The 19,044-nt window shown below is 46.3% G+C and overlaps 1 pseudogene; it reads left to right on the forward strand.

Moving 5' to 3' along the window:
• Window positions 1-453: 453 nt before the first annotated feature.
• LOC8040812 lies at window positions 454-3,752 on the forward strand (annotated as a pseudogene).
• The last annotated feature ends 15,292 nt before the right edge of the window (window positions 3,753-19,044 follow it).

Genomic DNA, 19,044 nt, shown 5'->3' on the forward strand with positions numbered 1-19,044 from the left:
AAAAAGTGCTGCAAACGCAAGCGTAAGACATCTGCACAGAAACGCTTTTCTAGTACCTGATTGCCACTAAACACCAGTAATCAGTCCACTAAAATGCTTTAACCGTCGACCGAGTTCTTTTTAGTGGTACGCATCTCTGACAAACTGCGCCCTATTAACTTAAATCACACCGCCCCCCCCCCCCTTTCCCTCTACATCTGTAGTGGAATTTTTCGGAGATTGTTCTCGGTGTGTTTAACTCTGTCGACCGCCAAAAAAAAAAAAAGAAAAAAAACACACATGCACAAAAAAAAAGCGTTTTTTTGTTTTTTTGCGCGAGTTTCGCGTTTCGTGTCAGTTTGATCTTTTCGTTGAGTCCTTAAGAAACGCGGGCCTTGGCTAGTTTCAAGCATTATAGTATCGCTCCACAGCTAATGAGATTGTGGCATTAGTTATACAAACGTTGTCGTCCGTGCCTACAGCCGCCTTGTCTTCCCGTTTCTTTGTTTTCGAGTTCGCGATGACGGCTAACACCGAACCCAGAAGTTCCACGCTCAAGCCGGAGCTTTACATGGATGTCACCGGGTCCTGGTGGCTCACGTCAGCCGCCGACGAACTGAGTCTCCTGCAAGACTCGTTTCCCGGCGGCCCTACCGGAGGACAGCAGTTCCTGGACCTTGGCTGCGGCACTGGCAACGTGACGCGAGATGTGCTGCTACCCCCGCTGCCCTCCGTTCAGAAGGATCGTCGCCGTGGACTCGTCCAGGGACATGGTGGAGTACGCGAGACAGCACTTTGCCCATCCCAAGATCTCCTACGATGTCCTCAACATTCTAGCAGACAACGTGTCCGACTTCGTGGAGCGATACGGCCAGTTCGACCGCGTCTACTCGCTGTTTTGCTTCAACTGGGTCAGGGACCAAGAGAAGGCGCTCAAGAACGTCGCCGAGTTGATGAAGCCGGGCGGCGAGGCCTACTTTCGGTTCTACGCCGCCACCCCGGTCATGCGGTTCCGCCAGAAGCTGGCTAAGATGGAACGCTGGCGCAAGTACGCAAAGGTGAGCGTATTCGCTTGCCGAGAAGCGTAAAAGGAGAAGCTTAGTGGGCGGTCGCTCTACTAGTACATCATAAAACAGTCTGCAGTCACTGTGTGATGCGGGACTCCCCATACCCTGCGTTTCTTTAACTCTCCGTCAGAGTTATATGACGATGATAATTAAGCACAATATTTGAAGCTACGAGGCCGTCTGTGTGCCACAAAATAGAGAAAGTTTTTTTTTAATTTTTATTATTGTTCTTAGTGTCATATAAACGAACCTCATAGATGACTAAAAAGACTAAATAAAATATTTTTTAAGTAAATTTTTTTAAGAAAAGACCCAGGCCAGCTTACCTTGCTGTTACTTTAATAAAATGAACATCTAATTTTTTTAAACCGAGCTAGCATTCAATTTTATGTGTAGGTTGGAGCCGATAAAAGGGCGTGATCATAAAATAAGCATTTCGCGGGGAACCGAAACATCAGTGGACAGGCATTCTTTCAGATAACAATACAATATTGTCGTTGGCATGCACGATCTTGCCATATATAGTCAGTAATATTCAGAAGACCACTCCAAACTTTTTTTCTTATTTCTAAATCTATTTCATTACTGCGAAGATTTGCGAAGACTGCATACCTCCAAGCCTGGACCATGTTGGAAAGGAAGCGCTCCACTTTTACATGTTGGGTCTTTTGAAGAAGGCAGAGCTGACTCCTTCGATATGTGAAGTTAAAACTGAAGAGTCTTCGAATTATGCCGGCCCAGAGGACGTCATCCGTAAGTACATAACTCGCAAAAACCTTGCGAGCAGTATAAGTCATTTTTAACATTTAAAAGAGCAAGCCAATTCATTCATAGCTATATCGGTAATTAACTTTATCAAAATACGAGCTAAACTTAGGTCTAAAATAGGGTGGGTAGTCAAAGTTGCTGAATTAAGGAAACGAATCGGTCAAGTTATGTCAAGAAAAGTACATAGGTTAATTTAAGTAAATAATAATAAAAAAAATGTCCCTTCGCGCCCGCCATTTTCGTATGAGCTTTTTTCTCGTCAACCTGTACTTGGCTAGGTGTTTCTGAAGCCAAATTGTTTAAACAAAACAAAAAAGGTTTTCGAAGTGGGATACTGAAGCCAGTTTAGGTTCGAGATCCATAATGTTTCAGAAGTACCCTTGAGCTGCATTTAAAGCTAATGGTGCGTTGGTTACCCTATGACGAATACTTAATTGGAAATAAAAATACGTTAAGTCGCCACCTTTGCAGACTAAGAAGACGAAACAAAAAACACGGACTCTTTAAACTTTTTTGGAAATATTTGTCTTGCGCGTTGGCGGAGTTGTCGTTGAGGCAAAGCTGTTGCAGTGTCTTCAGACCAGATCTATGCTTATTTTTTGACAAATGCTGAACTAACTGATGTCAGTGCTATTAACTACTAACAATTCTTGAACGCGAACTCTCCAACTGAATTTCACGTAGTTTAAAATGATTTAAATTCAAACTGCCTGAAGCTCTGACCTCCCTAATAATTTCTGAATTAGTGCGAAGGTTGTCGCTGAGTGAGAACATAATCTTAGACACCTGTCTTAAATAATTATGTTACAAATTCTTAATTTTTAGTTAAGATAACTTAGCTAAAAGATTCATGTCAGTAAACTACTGCATTTTCATTTTCCTGCCATCTATCCCAGCGCGGTCGGTATTTTAAATGCCAACCGTCAGACCACTTTTGAGGTATTTCATAAGGCATATATGTTATCGAAGCCAGTGTTGATAACTTGAAAAGGAGTTTCAGGAAGCCTCAGAGTAGGCGCCGACGTTTTACTGAACATCTTAACTCAGACGATGAACCGGGTTGAAAATGCTGAGACATATATTTAGGTCCGCAAGAAAGAAAGACGTTCCAGACTTTTGATTTCTTTCTCCGTATTACTACTAGTACTACTACTATTAATACTACTACTGCTGCAACAACAACTACTACTATGACTATTACTACTGCTACTGGTGCAACAACAACTACTTCTATGACTATCACTACTACTACTGCTATCTACTACAACAAATACTAGTACCACTACCACCACCGCTGCCACCATCACAACCACCACCACCACCACCAAACAACCAACCAACCAACCTAACCTACCAGCCAAAACCAACCAACCAACCCAACCTACCAGCCAAAACAAACCAACCAACCAACCTACCAGCCAAAACCAACCAACCAACCAAGCAACCCATTTAGCCGCGCCCACGCACTCACCCACCAACCAACCCAGCCAACCCGTCCACATACCCAGCCAACCCAACCCACTCACCCACCCACCAACCAACCAGCCATTCAACCCACCCACCCACCAAAAAAACATCGGTTATTTTTCTGGGGCTTACAGAAGTTTACTTTTCAATTTCTATGGAACGCGGAAATTCGTGTCGGACAAAAACTCCTAAGGGAAATTGTATGGTATTGTTCGAGCTCCCATCCTAGAACTTCCAGATATTACCGTCTTTCCCTTTTGCACTACAACGTTTCTTTTTCTAATGTTCCAACCAACAGGAGACTTGCTGTCCACGAACCCGCTGAGAGCCATTCTAACGCAGGAGGAAATGCCGTTACTTCTTGAAGACGCCACCGCTGAAGGGAACCGGTTGTGGGCAGACAAACAGGCCAATGGTGCTTTGCTGAACTTTGAAGTCTTTGTGGTGCGAGCCTCCAAGCCTGCCCTGTAATCACGTATGAAAAACAACTAACGACTCTCGATTCATGTTTATGCTGTGTCGTTTAATTAATAATATTAACTAAATTAAAAAAATGGAGAAGAAAACTCCGATTTTACAACATGTGCATTACACGATCTGGGGGTTGGGAAGGGGAACGCATTTCATCGCAGCCTTTTGTGAAGCATCGTGCAAGGCAATACGGTTGCAGACACATACATGATTTCGAAAGTTCTTGTTTTGCGAGAGTGAATTCACAAACAAAAGGTTTTCGCACAGTTTTTGAGCAAGTACACCGCGCGACACAGTTAGCGCGAACACGACACCAACGCCTCTTTGCATTTTTTTCAAAGAAAGCATAGAAAGCATTGAGCGGCATCAAAATTTGCTTTAGTGAGCCGAATAAAAAATTTCTGCTACACTAGTAGTTTTTTAGCAACCATTGTATCTCCCCTCCCCCCCCCCCCCCAAAAAAAAAAAAAAAAAAGAACAGGTGCTTGTTCGTTTGTGCTGACTTAGAGTCAGTACATAGGTACGCCTCAGAACATGGATACTTCAGACATATTGTTGCTTGAAGTCACTTTGAGGGTATCTGAAGCTCTATCTCAAATCTCGGCAAATGCGCGCTTTTTCGTGCTTCAGATATGTTAAAACAGCCCGCGCAAAGCAAAGCGTGTTTGCACATCCGTTATGGTACAATGGGCCCTCCTGTGCGAACTGCTCATGTGAGAGTCTTCTGAGCACGCGCAGTGCGTATGGAGGGCTCACCGTACCGTATCGGATGTGCAAAAACGGTTCCCTAAAACTCTCTATTGCCAGTAGCTTCTTGACACCGTGTTCAAAGCTTCGAAAATCTCATTCCCGAATCGTGACTCTCACCGTTCGCGCCCGGTCTGCTGCATCAGGCAAAAAAACAAAAAAAAAAAAAAAAAAAAAAAACGGTGTCTGCAAAGCAATTTGTGAATGGAGTGTCGGTGGCTCAGATGCTGCCTGTGTTGCGCTTTGTGCCTTTGTCACACCGAAACTCGCGGCTTGAGGGAGAATATCACAATTTGCGTATCAGCCGCATTGCTTACGACTGATTCAAATCAGTCAATTCAATTCAAGAATTTATCCGCATGTTTTTTTTTATGAATAAGTATGTAAATGCCAATCGGTACGTATTGCAGCGGATGACCAAGATCACCAAAAGACTGGCTACCTTGTATATCCACACGTCTTTGTCCCTGGGCCAGAGCAAAACTACTCTTAAAACAAGTGGCAACCCCTCCCTCATCTTGCAGCATGTCTTGAGGATTCCAAAATATTTTACTTACGCTAATTAATCAACAAGTTTAATTTACATGCACGCTTGCGAGCACACGCACTTACACATGTATGTTCCCAGGTAGCACCAAAACATTATAATAATGTTATTTTTTTGTTTGGCCCAAACGTTTGAAATATGTCCTTAATGTCATTTAATTTAATGTTTCCACAATGTTTATCTGTACGTTAGATTAATGTTTTTCCAAACGTTATTTGAACACAGAGGAAACATTCCTACAACATAAATTTAATGTTTGCAAAACATTAAATTAACATTGAAGGAACATTCGAGAAACACTTTTACAACCGGTATGCAACGTTTGTGAAACATTAAGTTCACATCAAAGAAAATGGTACTGCTACACTAGCAGAATATCCACGAAATGTTAGAAAGATCTTTTCAGTTGATGAAGACAAAAATATTGTAAATCAGACGCAACCGCTACCCATGCAGTTACGCCTCTGCTGTGAACAAGGCGAACTGCGTGGGTAGCAATTGCGTCTGATTACAATACTTTTGTCTTCTTCAACTGAAAAGTTCTTTCTAACATTTTGTGGATATTCTGCTAGTGTACCAGTACCATTTTCTTTGATGTGAACTTAATGCTTTATAAACTTGTGTACCAACAAAACCATAGGAAGTCAAAGCTGAAAGAAAGGTGTTGGAAAGGAACCTCCACGAAACCCAACGACAGGCAGTGTTTCGCTACAGACATGGCTTCTCCAAGGACTGAAAAAGCTAAGACTTGCAGAGATATTGTGTCGTGGGTCTTCAAGGAGGTCCTTTTTTTCATACATAGCAAAGTTTTCCAAAAGATGAACCACTGGACTCCAGTGCACTATATACATAACTGCAGAGAATTGACTGTATGCACCTTTTGAAGCAGCTAGATCGTATCATGTCCGTCAACCGAGGAAAATAATGTTTGTGAAAGCAACAATAAGGAGTATTCACTGGGCGCCATATTTGTGGGTGCTGTTTAGAGCGCATGCTCAGAACGAGCCCACATTAATAGGCTGCTAAAACCGGCAATCTTGAGGGTGCGGAATGCACGTTTCAAAAGAACTGTATCAGCTCGCCATCAGCACGCACTCAGCAGTCGCGCACACAGCTATGGCCGCCAGTGAATACTTCCTATACTGCACACTATTAACAACAACGCTAGAATGCACGGCCATTACCAAGCTCCTTTTCATCACAGCACATAATGAGACGAAATTAGTTGCAATTTGCTGCCCTTGCAAAGATGAAATCAGTCAGGTACATGTACTAAAACAGATTTATTCTGGTTTCAAATTAAACCAAAAGAAGCATATACATATGAGCAAGGATGCTGCTAGACTCGGCTGTCAAAATAACTCACCAATAATTTAAAACAAATCTGTATGTACTACCACAACAAGCTTAAAACTGACTAGAAGTGGTGACTAGAGCAGGTGATTAGAAATAAACGAACAAGTGTATATATTGTGACGGCTTGAAGCTGAGCCATACCTACTTGCCACAATACCTTTATTGGAAGAAGGCATGCCTTGCTTTAACTTTGGAGATAATTTACATTATAGTTGTCCCTGTGCTGGCCATCTAGATGCCCCTCCATGCTTGTGCTTAGAGCTGTCCTTTAGTTGAGGACTTCTTCGGTATCTTCATGGTGCATGTAAGTGCAGCTTGAAATGAAGAGAAGAAGAGGATTTGAAATCAATACACAATGAAAACAAATTGTATGTGACATACATGGTTAAGGTGAGCGAGCAACATGCTTACCGACTAGCCCAGCTCCCCAGCTTTGTACTGTACATGACGTATATAACAAAGTTTTCATAAATTGAACCAAAGTAAAAATATTCATTAATTTGAGTACCCCATACAACAAAATGCTTAAGAAATAAAACTAGCAAATTAGAATTGCAGAACTATTCATTGATATTAAGTACATTAAACTGAGCCAGATCAGTAGGCTCGCGATATTTCAAACTCGGATATTTAATACTTCTCGTTAGGTCAAACAGTTTTCAAAACTTGGGTTGTCCCGCTACTTTTTCAATGCATTCATAAGCCGCTTCACTCGAACAGCGTTTTCGTGTAATTCATATTTTTTGTTATTGCGGCACCGTTGAGTGCACTTTTACCCGTGGAGCTTGCTCCCGCTGGTGTTGCTTTTCCGCAGTGCACCAGGGCTCGGTAAGAAGCGTGCTCAACAGGGCTAAAGCAGACCATAGCCATATATAGACCGTTTTACTGAAAGAGGGCGAGAGAGAAAAGGGTAAAGGTCTTCCAGCGCTTTCCTTCTGGCTGGAGCGTTAGAAGGAGTGGGCTTCGCCGCTGTTGGGTGTAGGCATTGCCCGAACTTCGTTCTCGTTTTCTTCTCCATTCTAAACTCCCAAACTTAATTAGAAGCACGGGCTTGGATGGTGACAGTCCCCCGGTCATCGGGACACCATTGCTCAGCTATAAGGTGCACGAATAATGGCAGAAAGTGTAGAGTTAAAACATGCACGAGCATGTTTTAACTTTCAGCAACAGAAATCGAAGGGTTTTTTTCCATCTACATTATGTACTAATTTTGAAAATAAGAAGAATCTAGTCGCATTGTGACAATCAACATAGGTTCACGGCACTCAGGTATCGTGCAGGAGATTGCGATTCAGGAAAACCGATAGAACTAGCTTTTCGACAATTTCCATCCACACCCAGCTTCGGAAATTAGCCTTCAACTAAGTGTTGTAGCTGATAAAATTGAGTCATTGTCAACATTTCGAAATACCAATATTAAGATAAATTCAGTTACAAAAATTTCCAAGCTGAAACAGCAATTACCACAAGAAAACTTGCACGCACCTTGCAAGCGTACCCCATGTTCACTGACAGTACAGCTTTAAGTTTGGTGCGCGCTACATTCACAAACTGTTCCGAGCACAGTTGAGAGGATGGCGTTGGGCAAAAGACTTTTTGTTTTACGGACGCTACCCACTGCCGCCGGAGATCTGGGTCATGTGGAAACAACTGCACTCACCTTGCCGGATTTCATGGAAGCTACATAGGTCCTCAGACAGTTGTCAACGCTTTTTGTGTTTCTTTTGCCACGACTCAATGCGCGTTTTTTGTTTTTTCTTCCAACGTTCACAATGAAGTACTGTCTGTGACGCAACATATACAGGTTTTTGTATGAAAAGTCAGAGCCCCACTCGAGAAAGAACTCTTTATACTTTTCGCAAGCAACATAATCAATACAGACTCTTCTTCTAAAGACGCGCGTCACGCAATGTTTCGAGTAGTTTCCGAGGAAGAAATTCGAACTTGAATCCAAACTCCTACAGTGGAAGCGAATGCGAGCGCCAGCACGCTAACGGGTACCTTTAGCGGTCATGGGTTCCGCAAAACACACTGCCTAGCTGGGTGGTACCAAGCCGCCACCCGAGTTGCAGAAATCAAGCCTTGTCCACCGATCTACGAGGTAAAGCTCCCTGATACACTTACCAGGTGCCTCGCTTGCCCGCCCGCCTGCCTCCGGTGGGACCTTTGGCTCTGGGTGCGTTCCAGCAATTTGACTGCTCACTCAGTGACAGGTCGTTTCCGGGACTTCTTTGGCAAAAGCTCGAAGGTCATCCAATGCGGAAAGCACGTGTGCGGCAAGGAACCGCGCACGTTCGCTTTCATGCCGACTGCACACACAAGAACACGTCATAAACGCTCCGAACAGAAAGGACTGAAAAAGTAAAACTCGGCGAGCACTCACCAATTAGACTCAAATCCACAGCTAGTTCCATGGGCACGCCGGCACCTAGGACACTTCCTTTTTCTAAGAACGTTCTTCGATGTTTTTGTCCGAAAATCTGAAAGCGCCCGCTCGCTTTGTTTTTGTGTTTTGATACGATGGCGATGGAGATGCAGCGATAGTCGTTGCTCGTTGGTTCCGACCACGGTGGTTCCGACCAAGCTCATTTGACGCAACGTGAACGTGCTTGTTTTAGTCGACGGAAATTAGAACTTTCAAATACAAAAAAACTGTTTTAACATTTATATAATTATTTGTAATAAACCAGGTTGTAGTGCGTCGTGTACTCAACTGAAGCTTGGCCAGCTTGACTTGGTTTCATTTTAACATGGCGGCGACCACCCTTTTCTCGAGTGCCGGCCACTGATCTCTGCCGGCCGTACTCGACCTACTCGTGCGTTGGTTGTCCTATTATCCACCTCCTGCGATCCGCATCAGCCACAAGCATGCTGTCTGGATATTATGGGCCCGCCGGAAAGAATCTCCAGTCTTCTTGGAAGCAAGGACCCCACTAGTGTTGCTCGGACGTCGTCGACACCCACGAACTGGGTCAGAGAGCCTCACGTCGTTTACTTGGTTCCTTCACGTTTCCGTCGACGGATCCCCCAGCCCTGGCCTCAGCCTTACATGACCTAGCTGGTGAAAAACAATCTACGACAATGCGGCGTCTTTGTACTAGTGCGACTGCTACGATTGGTGGCTCTTAAAACCTCAGTTGCCACCTTCAATGATGAGCTCTTCAATGTGAACGCTCTTACCTTCACAGTGTGCAGACTCTCCGAATGGTGCTTCTACAAGCGACGCTGCGAGACGCGGGCCTTCTGCGTTGTGTCAACTCGCAGTATGATTCTCAAAATAGGTACTTGGCCCCAATTGAGCTGTTGCACTTTCACTCACTCCCTGAGGCGCATCCCACGTCAGTTCTATCGGTATGTAAAACGAGGATGCAGGGATTCGGTTTATGGCGGTCACCCTGCCGATTGATACAGTAGAGCACGTTATTTACAGAAAGGATCGTGCTAAGAACTCTAGATATGTGCTGGTCGTGGTATTTTTCCGATTACCCCTTTAGCGACGCCGTAACCTGGAGCTGGAACCTCCCACAAGCTTGGCAAGGTGCTGCTATACTGCGCGTGCTGCCCGGCTTCCGTGACCGAGTCCTACGACTTGCCCAGCGAGCCACTGATGCTCATTAACACTAGAATTAATTAAATGTGTGCATACTAGAAGCCTTCAAGTTGAGTCGCTCGGAGTGCAGTGTATAGCATGGAACTATTTCCTGTGGCCCAAGCGCTCAACTGTTTCACGGGACGGTGTGCTCAGTCCAGTTGTTCGCAGCATGTTTATTAATCGAGATAATGCCTCCCTCCAAACGACTCCACTGCTGTTACGGTTGACCTGATGGTGGTGCTGCTTATCAGGTGACCACGGAAACCACAAGGATTTGCAGAACAACATCGACAAGGGCTGCTATAAACAACGAGCTATGTTTCTTCGCACAGCATGTCGTCAGTTTTGTCCAAAATGTGCGAAACACTGGGTTTTGTACTTTGCGTGTCCAGCGAAACAGGCCATAGCTGCCTTAGGTGCCTCTGATAGCCCTGGGCCTGCCACCCCTAGACTATCACAGCTCCATATGAGACTCCTATGAGGTCGATCTTATAAGATCAGTTGAAAGTGTTCAGCAAAGAGGGGAAGCTTACGCTATTCTTCGGCAGCTATGCTCGCTCCCGATCAGTCACTGCTCTGACATCGGCTAAAATTCTGGCCCTTCACTGGCAGGCTAGAGGTGATCTCAAGTGTGGCGCTGTAGTGGGTCGTTTTATTATGTTTTATTATTTAAGGAGGCGCATGTTTCTATACTTTCAGATAATTAATCCACCACCTTCGGGCATTTCTGTAGTAAATCATAGTGGGATCCAGGTCACTTCAAGAGGGCTAAGGAAATATAGTGAACACCTTAGAAGGGTCAAGCTGGCAAGCCGAGAGACGAACCGTTTATCAAGAAGGGACGAAAGGGCTGTGTGATACACATCATCGCTTTACTTATCCACAAGCTCCATAGTCGACATAATCACCACCTCTCCCCTCAGACCTTCCTGGTAAAGGGAAGTGAATATTCATGTGAAACAAAAAGCAAGTGAAACAAGTATGGTCGTATGGTCGTCTCGTTATGGTCGTCTTTCTATGGATCACATTTTACATTTAGGTTTCCAAGATTTTCCATTTTTTGGAGTTTGCAGCTGCTACAGAAAAGGTTAATCGAAGTGCTTCCATCTTTATAGGGCAAAAGACATGAAATGCAAAAAAGTAGCATAGCATATATTTTCATTTTCCTTGCCCTTTTTTGTACCTTCACGCTACATTTCAATAAAATCTGAAACTGAAATAGTGTACTACATTTTCTTTCAACATTTGCAAAAATGTTACTCTGTTGAAAACGTTATACCAATAAATTGTTACTGTACGTGGTGTTTCATTGTAAACTTCAAAATAATCTTAGCAGCATAATGTTACTAAATGTTACTTGAATGTTAGTGCTCATAACATTGCTTTACAGTAATATATTGAATGTTATAACATTTTGTACACAACAATATTGTATGTTTAATTTGAACGTTACACTAACATTGCGAACATACCTAAAACGTTGTGTGTTGTATTTGAACGTTGCTGTAACATTTACACCTAACACAAAACGTTATTTCAACTTACACAACAAAAAATTAATGTTATTATAATGTTTGGTGCTACCTGGGTTTATATGTATGTCTGCAGTCAAACCGGTTTATAACGAACTGCAGGAAACGCTACAATCAGTATAATATAGCAAGTAGTGCGATATAGCAAAAGCCATTTACAACAAACTTCCACCGATGCGTTTGTTGTAAGGCGAGAGCTTCTGTTTCTTTATCGTCTCTTCACCTCCGCCTTGTAACACCGCGCTGTAAAGATTTTTTTTTTTTTTTTTGCATGCGTGCAGAATATGTTTTTTTTTTTTTTTTTTAGCTTATTTCCCCTTTTGAATCGCTTCTCTTCGTGGGCAAACGCTCTGGGATAAAAAGCTTTTGTTTTGTTTTTGTTTTCTGTGCGTGCGTTAGTGTGTATTTGTTTAGCTTTCTCCACTTCTGAATCGCGTCTCCTCGCTCAATTTTGTTCACAACTCGAGCTTTTGGAATTTTCTTTCTTTCCTACCTTTTTTTTTTTGGGGGGGGGGGGGGGGGGGGCGGAAGGGAAAGACAAGAAGACGATTGTTTGCGCGTTTTTGGAAGCCTTCCGGGGGGAAGAAAGTTCAATATAGCCAATATGTTGTTTGTTATAAAATGAAAGCCGTCTACAACTCCCTGTGACACCGGATTAGAGCGCAGCTTTTGAGGAGGAGGATGGAAGGGTACTGAGGGATAGGATGGAAGGGTACTGAGAGATAGGCGACTCCCTGAGGTCCCATGACCTCAGGGGGGTCACGTGACCTCAGGGGGTAACCCTCATGACCCTCGTGAGGGTAACCCTCGTGACCCTCGTGAGGGTGCCCCTTGTAACCCTGTGAGGGTAACCCTTGTGACCCTTGTGATGGTAACTCTCATTAACCCTCGCGATGCTAGCTCTCATAACCCTCGTGACCCTCGTGAGGGTAACCCTTTTGAGAGTATCTAACTCTGGTAACCCTCGTGAGGGTTACCAGGGTTACTCTCACGAGGGTTACGAGGGTAACCCTCGTGAAAGTAACCCTCGTGAGAGTATGTTTAGGGATTAAAAGCGCTAAAAACGACGGACGAGTGGGAGAGACACACACCGAAGAGCGCTACTTGCAACTGGTTTAATATTGGAAAAAAACACACGTACCGCAAAACCAACAACACACACATCCGATTCATTTGCAATCGCCGCTTATCACATTTCGTACTCTTACACCGTGTATGATCGTAAAAACGATAACTCCGATTCAAACAGGGTTATCGATGGGGCACTTACACAAGTACCCTCGTCACACTCGAAAATAAAAAATGCTTCCGTTATCACCCTTGTCTTTCTATTTTTGTTTCGTGCCAAGATGACAATGTTGTCTAAATAGGGTAAACACTCGCACCTATTGCAATGAACTGCGAGATTACCAGAGGGGGCTGACCTCAATGACGGCGCGTGTTCTCTCAGTCTTTCGTTCACGCATCGCCCCGACTGCCCCACGTATACCCTTTCACAAGACAGAGGAATTCTGTACACAACCCCCACTCTGCATCCTACGTATTTTGTTGCGTGCTTTTTCTGACAAATATCCACCCGTGTGTCGCCCCGTTCCACCCTCCCACATAGCTCGTGAGAGTAACCCTGGTAACCTTCACGAGGGTTACGAGGGTTACGCGCGGTTACGCCGACGGCGACGGTGCTCAAGTCGGAAACGGGCTCCTCAGAGCTCTGCTCTAAAGCGCGATCCAAACCAACGCTTCTTTTTGCGCCTGTAGGTCGTGCGGCTGCGGATGTGACGTATTTTCGTGACGTCACGCCACTTCTTCGCTCCTTCCGGGCGCGCACAAAAAAGTTGGATAATTTCAACTTCCTTCTCAACGCGCACAAAAACGCGCGGTGACGTATAGGGCGCTCCTGGGTCCCGGCCAATCGGTAGAGGGCAAACTAGTTCCGGCTCCGCGCTTCTTCGCCGCCTTCTCAGAGCAAGTGACAAAAGCGCCCAGTGCGCATCCACAATTGGCCCTCTCCTCCCCCCACTTTTTTTTATCTTCCAACATAACAACGCGATCTCTCTCTCTCTCTCTCTCGCCACCTTCTGGCTGAGACAGACTGGCCTGGCCGGCCAGTCTGTTGTGCGCGTGCGCGCTCGCCCGAAGCTGGCCCGTCCAAACCAAAGCGCACGGTTCTGACTCAGAAAGCGCGCCCGAAAACAGCAAAAACGTCAGGAAATGCGTCACATCCGCAGCCGCACGACCTACAGGCGCAAAAGAAGCGTTGGTTCGGATCGCGCTTAAAATGTACTTTTAAAGCGGAGCTCTTAGGCGCCCGTTTCCGGCTTGAGCGGCGTCGACGTCGGCGTCGGCGTAACCGCGCGGTGCATTATGGGACGAGTGACGTCACTGATGACATCATCAATGATGATGACGTCATCAGTAGTGATGACGTCATCATCATTGATGATGTCATATTAATGACGTCACCGTCATCGTCACGTGATCTCACAGGAATCACGTGATGCCATGGGGGTCACGTGACCCCCGTGAGGTCACGTAACCCTCATGATGTGATGGCGACGCCGCTCGGAGGAAGGAGTAGCAGACAAGATGAGGAGCTGAGGAGGAGGGAGGAGGGTTATACCCTTCCCTCAGTAACCTTCCCTCCTCCTCCTCAAGAGCTGCGTTCTAATAGACCATTTGCTATATTACCCAAGCAGCAAGGAGAATGCAGGGATTGGTGTTCCACGCGCCACACGCGCAGACCTTCTCCGTATAAAAGATTCGAAGTAAATATCCAAAATAAAGCGTTGACGAACACGCGTGCAAGATGCCATTTGTTTTAGGTATTTGCTTTAAAAAAGTTACAACTGCTGAGTCCAGCACGTGCGGCGCGTGGAACACAAATCCCTGCGTTCTCCATGATGCTTGGGTAATATAGCATAGTATAGGTGTATTCGACGTTTTGGCGTTACAGAGAGTTGTAAGCGGCTGTAGGGTTCGAAGCACCCACACATCCATCTTTCTCACAAAAATAAGAGAGATGGCTCGAGGCGCGTGCACGCACGCGCTTCGAGGTGCTCGAGGACAGAGAGGTTCGGAAGCCGCCATCAAGACAGCCACGCCGTTCGTTGTTCTTTTCATCCTCATCTACAGGGTGAAACAAGGAGACGGCAGGCTCTTTAAATCGACCGGAAAATTCGGTTTCTTAACCTATCGCGCTACGACTTTGTGCAGCGTTGCCCACAAATGGCGCATTTTTTTTTTTGTAAAATTTGCAAAGAGCGAATTTACCTGAGGAAAAAGTAAAGGAAGAAAAAGGTTTAGCTCCTATGGAAACGCAGCGACGCTACCGGTCTGCAAACAAAGCGGCGCCATTTCGCACGGGAGACAAGAGATGGCGCAAGCGGTCGCGACGCCAACTGCCGCCAACGAACGAGCAGACGACGCCGCGAGCCGGCCCTATTGCAGACAAGGAACTGCAGTTCCTTGTTGTTACCGCGCCCGTTTTTGTTTCTGCGACTCTCGCCGCCTGCGGAACGCGCTCCGCTTTTGAGTCAAAAAGATTGTCTGCTAAAAAGGCCTGCTCTCGGCGCCGTATGCTCGTTCGTTGGCGGCAGAGCCGTGGTTGGCGGCGTTTGTTGCGCCATCTCTTGTCTCCCGTGCGAAACGGCGCCGTGTTGTCTGAAGACCGGTGGCGTCGCTGCATTTCCATAGGAGCTAAGCCTTTTTCTTTCTTTACTTTTTCCTCAGGTATGTTCGCTCTTTGCAAATTTTACAAAAAAAAAGGCACCATCTGTGGGCAACACTGCACAAAGTCGTAGCGCGATCGGTTAAGAAACCGAATTTTCCGGTCGATTTAAAGAGCCTGCCGTCTCCTTGTTTCACCCTGTACAATAACGCGGTAGGACCTCGCGGTTCCCCACATAATTGGTGACCCGGACGAGGACCATGAGCATCGGCGAGCCCCAAGGAGCATCAGCTACATCCCCGGCTCCCACCTCGACAGTGCCAGTACGACTTCCGCCGTACTGGGACAGAACCCCGAGGGTCTGGTTCATGCAGGCAGAGTCCCAATTTCATATTGCTGGTCTCACAAGCCAGGAGCGCAGGCACCACCATGTCGTCTCGGCGTTGTCGCCGGCAGCAGCCGACAAGGTACACGACATTCTTGCACACCCCTCGACCACTGTTCCGTACGACCAGCTCAAGGTGGGTCTCCTGCAGCAAACCGAAGCGTCCGACCTCTCCCGCCTCCAACGACTCCTTTCGGCGGAAGAACTCGGCGATCGTCGTCCATCCCAGCTGCTGAGACGGATGACGCAGCTCCTTGCAGATCGCGCCAACACGATCGGCGACGCTCTGCTGCGGGAGCTCTTTCTCCAGCGCCTCCCCACCAAAGTCCAGATGGTGCTGGCCACAGCGCCGGCCCTAGACCTGACAGGCCTCGCAGCTCTGGCAGACGCGGTTATTGACGCCGCCACTCCATCCGTCGCTAACGCCATAACGGTAACTCACACCGCGACACAAGACGATGAAGTAGCAAGGCCTGCCCGGCTAAATACTCTAGCATGTCAAAACAACTTCGAGCAGCTTTGCCAGCGGTTACACTCTAAAATCGGTCCCTCATAAAAAACGCTGTCCCTCTGATTTTAGAGGGGACAACAATGCTTTCAGGGGGACAGCCCTTTTTAAGAGGGAAATTGAAAAGTAAAATAGCAACATCTAGAAGGACACCAACATATTAAGAGAGACCAAGGAAACCGTTTCGTTAGTCCCTCTGAACAGGAAAGACAGACAAAAAGATTCACGCGTGTCCCTTCATATTAAGAGGGGACCGGTCCCTCTTAACTGGACCAATGTAGTTCGGTCAGGAGGAGGGGGGCAGGCGCACTAATCCACGGCAAAGAGTTCAGACGGTGCTAAGGCTTCGCGCCAATTCACGGAGAGCTGGAAACGGTCGTTGCCGGAGAGTCGCAAGCGTCATGCTGCTCGTTTGACTTCCTTCGGGTGAGTAATCCTGTCATATTGGCGCTTTTGTTTTGGGTGCATTGCGGGTGGGATTAACGAGCCATCAATATTTTCACGCTGGCTGTGAGATGCACGAGCTTTGCATGTAGAGTGAGAGTGTTCAGCTGTCGTCCGCGGACGCGGTCGCTTCCTGGATCTGCTCGTTCAGCTAGGACAAAGCGTCGCTAATCGTTTGCCCTGCCGTGAGCCGCAGGGCTGTCTTTCGCACAAAACACTTCTAGCGGGTTAGGGTGTCCCAATGTGTACGCGTCTGTCTTAAGCTGGTGATATCAGACCATTTTCTGTCCGACGCTTTTGTCTACTTTTCAATTTCGAACGCGCGATCGTTCTTCTCCCAGCTCGAGCTGCTAACTTTGGCAGTGCTACGCCGGCATTTTATTACCGGCAATTTCCTGGTATTTTATCCGTGAGCGTACACTGTCGGCATCGAGTACTACAAAGGATGGCATCACCCTCCCTAAGGCAAAGCCAACATAAAGACACCCTAGCTGGGGCAGTCAGTGTTTGTAAGCTTGGCTCGCCGATTTCTTTCTCGGTGTGCACTCTAAATGCTTGAGGTTGACCGCTCGAGAGCGTTGATTGACAGAAACAATGTTGGCGATTTTGCGTTTGTTTGCCTTCACAATTCATTACAGCAATTTACACTGCAACGTTATGTTGTAGACATCGTTAGCGTTGCAGTGATTATGAACATTTTTTTCTCAAGAGGGCGGCGAGTAAAAACCCATAATGTGTGTGTATGTTTGTGAAAAGGGCAGGGGGATTGGACGACCACAAACAAAAAGAAGAAATAAAGGTTTTTTTTTTCTTCGCGTGTTCGCGTTGCGTCGGCGTCGCGGCGTCTGGGGGAAGGGTGGCGGCCAGGGAGTACATTTCTTTTTTTTTTTTTGTATTTCTTTGGCGTACTGTTTTGTTCGTTATATTTTAACGGTCGTGCCCGCACAACTACCGGCTTTTTTTTTTTTTTTTTTGGCGCCGACCATGTTTTTGTTTTTGGAGATTTTATTTATGATGTTTATTATGCTCTTTGTTTTCTGTAGCTGGCTGAATATTTTTTTTTCTGTGTCGTGCATCCGCGAAAAATATATAAACAGAAGTTTGCTTTTTTTTTTTTATTTTCTTCCTAATGCGCTTTAGGGCTAGTGCGTTGACTGTGGGCGTTAAATGACTGACCGTTATTAATAGTCTTGTTTTCAGAGTGAGGCAATGGGCGCGTTCAGTAGCGGCCCCGGAGTCAAGGAGTCACTGACTCCTTCCACTGGACGGCCAAAAGTCACTTCCGGTGCATGTAACTCCGGGGATTTGGAGTCAAGCTCCGAAGCACCGAGTCCGGAGACGGTGCACGTAGAGTCAAAGGTGCTAAAATGACGTAATTTCTTGTCTGGTGACGATTTCCGGCGCTAAAAGAGGAAAAACAAACAATATGGCGGGATAAACTGCTTAGGTTTCGCGGGTGCGCGGTTTGCTCGCTTTTGTTAATGAAAAGTGCTCAAGGTAAGACGGATAACGCGTTCGAATATCTTTTTGAGGTAAGGCTCTTCGGAAAATGCATTGGACCGTATTTTGTTTGGTTTGAATATGCTAATCGCAAACGTTCATTTGACGCCGTGTCTTGATCACCGTTGCACGGAAACTCGGTAATATTGACGATAGTCCTGTCTGCGCTCAACAGAGCAAAACAGGGTATGAACGCGACTTTGGAAGCCGGTTGGACACTCACGCAGAGCATGATACCGATTAATGTTTTGTTTGCGTAGCTAAATCGGGGTGCACGTTGGCTGAGGCTCGCTTCGGCCGACAAAACCTTGATCGCCGAGCGCGGCCGAACTTCCCGTGTGTATACGAATACATTCTATAGGAAGTTCGTAACGAAGGGCAGAACAAACTTATGGCCATATAAAAGTATCGCAACCGGCGGGGTAGATTCGCTGAGCTCTGTATTTTGCGTGTACTGACGACGTTCTTTGTCGGCTTTTATAACAGTAGCTGCCTTTGCACCGCCAAGCGAAGGGCTCGATCGCGTTGCATCGCTTCGAACAGCAGCGCTGATGTGTACAATCACCCGCTTTTTCTTCAACGACATTGTAAAGACTTTTTCGAAACCGGCGTCAAATAAAAGCGATCGTGCTCGCCATCGTCTGCTTCCAGTTTATTCGGAGACCGTCTGGCACAGGGGAGGAAGCGGAAGTTGCGTAGAAGCAGGTTTGGAGCTGCGGGTTTTTTTGCCGTTCAGTAGGCGCTCCGATGACTCCGATGACTCCGACTCGAGGCACTCCGTTCGGAGGCAAGGGAGGCGCTACTGAACGCGCCCAATGGCAACGAACGTTGACATGAAGGGAATCAGGCGGGGGTTCCGCTTGGATTGCTCGTGTAAAGAGCTCTACCGGTACCCTCTGCACGGTGGAACGCACCACCCTGAGTGGTGAGCCTACTGCGGCCACCCGCACACGGTTCACAACGAACTCGGTAATTATTTACTTTTTGTATTCCGGTATGTAGGTAGGCTCTATT

This window comes from Ixodes scapularis, unplaced genomic scaffold (genome assembly GCF_016920785.2).
Source record: "Ixodes scapularis isolate PalLabHiFi unplaced genomic scaffold, ASM1692078v2 PGA_scaffold5__190_contigs__length_132052651, whole genome shotgun sequence".
Lineage (NCBI taxonomy): Eukaryota > Metazoa > Arthropoda > Arachnida > Ixodida > Ixodidae > Ixodes > Ixodes scapularis.